General features: G+C 44.4%; 1 non-coding gene across 1 annotated transcript; it reads right to left on the bottom strand.

Moving 5' to 3' along the window:
- Window positions 1-2,410: 2,410 nt before the first annotated feature.
- On the bottom strand, window positions 2,411-2,491 carry LOC113623704 (small nucleolar RNA SNORD35). The gene has a single exon (XR_003434021.1). It is a non-coding gene; the product is annotated as a small nucleolar RNA SNORD35 (small nucleolar RNA).
- Between the last annotated feature and the right edge of the window lie 1,287 nt (window positions 2,492-3,778).

Here is a 3,778-nt window from a genome sequence, read left to right as displayed (position 1 = left end):
ACAGAGCACTGAGCTGAGCTCCCTCCGCTATACAGCAGGTTCCCACTAGCTATCTATTTTTCACATGGTAGTGTATATATGTCAAACCTAATCTCCCAATTCATCCCACCCTCCACTCCCCCCCCGCACCCCGTGTCCACATGTCCGTTTTCTACGTCTGTGTCTCTATTCCTGCCCTGCAAATAGGTTCATCTGTACCATTTTTCTAGATTCCTCATGTATGTGTTAATATATGATACTTGCTTTTCTCTTTCTGACTTACTTCACTCTGTATGACAGACTCTAGGTCCATCCACATCTCTATAAATGACCCAGTTTTGTTCCTTTTTATGGATGAGTAATATTCCATTATACACACACACACACACACACACACACACACACACACACACACACACACACACACATATATATATATATATATACACATATATATACCACATCTTCTTTATCCATTCATCTGTCGATGGACTTTTAGGTTGTTTCCATGTCCTGGCTACTGGCTATTGTAAATAGTGCTACAATGAATACTGGGGTATATGTGACTTTTTGAATTATGGTTTTCTCAGGGTATATGCCCAGTAGTGGGATTGCTGGGTCGTATGGTAGTTCTATTTTTAGTTTTTTAAGGAACCTCCATACTGTTCTCCATAGTGGCTGTATCAATTTACATTCCCACCAACAGTGCAAGAGGGTTCCCTTTTCCCCACACCCTCTCCAGCATTTATTGTTTGTAGAATTTTTTGATGATGGCCATTCTGACTGGTGAGAGGTGATACCTCACTGTAGTTTTGATTTGCATTTCTCTAATGATTAGTGATGTTGAGCATCTTTTCATGTGTATGTTGGCCATCTGTATGTCTTCTTTGGAGAAATGTCTATTTAGGCCTTCTGCCCATTTTTGGATTGGGTTGTTTGTTTTTTTAATATTGAGCTGCATTAGCTGTTTGTATATTTTGGAGATTAATCCTTTGTCCGTTGCTTTGTTTTCAAATATTTTTTCCCATTCTAAGGGTCAGCTTTTCATCTTGTTAATGGTTTCCTTTGATGTGCAAAAGCTTTTAAACTTAAAAAGAGTTTAAACCTAAGCTTTTAAACTTAATTAGGTCCCATTTGCTTATTTTTGTTTTTATTTTCATTACTCTAGAAGGTTGGTCAAAAAAGATCTTGCTGTGATTTATGTCAAAGAGTGTTTTTCCTATGTTTTCCTCTAAGAGTTTTATAGTGTTCAGTCTTACATTTAGGTCTTTAATCCATTTTGAGTTTACTTTTGTGTATGATATTAAGTAGTGTTGTAACTTCATTCTTTTACATGTAGCTGTCCAGTTTTCTCAGCACCATTTATTGAAGAGGCTGTCTTTTCTCCATTGTATATTCTTGCCTCCTTTATCATAGATTAGGTGACCATCAGTGCGTGGGTTTATCTCTGGGCTTTCTATCCTCTACCTTGGATCTATGTTTCTGTTTTTGTGCCAGTGCCATACTGTCTTGATTACTGTAGCTTTGTAGCATAGTCTGAAGTCAGGGAGCCTGATTCCTCTAGCTTAGTTTTGTCTGTTTTTAATAAATCATTTCACATACATGGGGTCCTACAGAATATACCCCAATCGTTTTTCCACCTGTTGATGGATGTGTGGGTTGTGTTGAGTTTTGGATTATCACAAATAAAGTTACTAAAAACATTGCTATACAAGTCTTTCTGCAGACACGTGTTTTCATTTCTCCTAGGAAAAAACCTAGGCATGGAATTGCTGGGTTATATGATAAGTGTATGTTTACCTTTATAAAAAACTGCCAAACTGTTTTCCATCATTTTGCATTCCCACCAATGATGTATGGGAGTCCCAGTTGTTTTACATTCTTCACAATACTTGGTATTCTCAGTCTTTAATTCCAGCCATTCCCTGTGTGCTGGCATCTCATCATGGTTTTAATTTGCACTGTCCTGATGGCTAATAATGTTGAACATCTTTTTCTGTGTGGGGGTCATGAGCAAATGTTCTTTGGAGGAGTCTGCCTAAATCTTTTGCCTCTTTTTATTGGGTTGTCTTCTTATTTAGTTTGGATACAATTCTTTTTTTTTTTTTTTTTTTTGCGGTACGCGGGCCTCTCACTGTTGTGGCCTCTCCTGTTGCAGAGCACAGGCTCCGGACGCACACCTCAGTGGCCATGGCTCACGGGCCTAGCCGCTCTGCGGCATGTGGGATCTTCCCGGACCAGGGCACGAACCCGTGTCCCCTGCATCGGCAGGCGGACTCTCAACCACTGCACCACCAGGGAAGCTGCATAACTTTATTTTTAAAGATGAAAAATTTAGAGCTGAAAGAGTAAAAAGCCTTGTACAGGGTCAAACCAAATAAGTTAGAAGCCAGGATGAAATGTGACTCTTGTAAATATTCATTTTTATTCATTTTTTTCATTTCCACGGGCATTATCAGCACTGCCCACAGTGGCATTCATAGACCATTGTGAGAAAAAGCCACCATCTGCTAAATATTCATTTTTAACTCTTGTTGAAAGTCAGCAAAGAGGGACACAGTAAATCGCCGTGGGGATATTGATGCTGGGAAACAATGCTTCCCTGGACACTGCTTCCCAGCCTTACTATGGGGTCCCTGCAGAAGTGAGAGGCAGCGGGAGTGAGAGAGCTGGAGCTGGCTCTTCGTGGAGCAGCCGTGTGACCTCACATGAGCTGCTCCGTCCCTATTGGTTGAATCCACACAGTCTGGATTCTCTAGAGAAACAGAGCCACGCACATGTCTTTGTATGTGTATAAGGGAACATCATAAGGAACTGGCTCACGCAATCCTGGAGGCTGAAAAGCCCCCACGATGTGCTGTCCGCAAGTAGGAAGGACGGTGGTGTAATTCAGTCCAAGTCCAGAGTCCTGAGAACCAGGGGAACTGAGGGCAGGAGAAGGTTGATGTCTCAGCTCAAGCAGTCAGGCAGGAAGGGGCAAGTTCCTCCTTCCTCCTTTTTGATCTGTTCAGGCCCTCAGCGAATTGGATGATGCCGCCCACATTGGGGAGGGTAAACCAATTTACTGAGCCCACCTATTCAAATGTTAATTTCATCCGGAAACACTCTCACAGACACACCCAGAAATAATGTTTAGGGCTTCCCTGGTGGCGCAGTGGTTGAGAGTCCGCCTGCCGGTGCAGGGGACGTGGGTTCGTGCCCCGGTCCGGGAAGATCCCACATGCTGCGGAGCGGCTGGGCCCGTGAGCCGTGGCCACTGAGCCTGCGCGTCCGGAGCCTGTGTTCCACAACGGGAGAGGCCACAACGGTGAGAGGCCCGCGTACCGCAAAAAAAAATAATAATAATGTTTAGCCAAATATCTGGCATCCCGTGATCCAGTCAAGTTGGCACATGAAATTAACCATCGCAGTTCCTCAGCTGTAAGATGTGGAGAATAATACGAGCCTCACAGGAGTACTGGGGGATTGAATGAGGTGATGCTTTGGAAGTATTTAGTGGGGCATCTGGAACACAGTGGGCGCTCGGGAGACTGACCCTTCATACCCTTAGGCTGCATGAGGGTCTTTTCTCCTGGGGCTGACCCTGGAGATGTCCCCTGGTAGCAAAGGGAGCCCCTGTTGGCCTGGGCATCCCATTCCCAGGTACAGCCTCCGCTTTCTTCCCTGTTCTCCTGGGGGCTGGGCTGTGACCCACACGCAACTCCCCTGAGGACATTCCAGCCCTCCTCCATGCAGCTGGGTGTCAGCTCAGCCCGTTCAGAGCAGTGGCCTGGACCCCACTCAAGAGGATGTCTCCAGA

The sequence above is a fragment of the Aethalodelphis obliquidens genome, unplaced genomic scaffold, assembly GCF_003676395.1.
Source record: "Aethalodelphis obliquidens isolate GAN/ISIS:26980383/991018 unplaced genomic scaffold, ASM367639v1 scaffold11, whole genome shotgun sequence".
In the NCBI taxonomy this organism is placed as follows: domain Eukaryota; kingdom Metazoa; phylum Chordata; class Mammalia; order Artiodactyla; family Delphinidae; genus Aethalodelphis; species Aethalodelphis obliquidens.
This window is presented reverse-complemented; position numbering and strand designations above follow the sequence as displayed.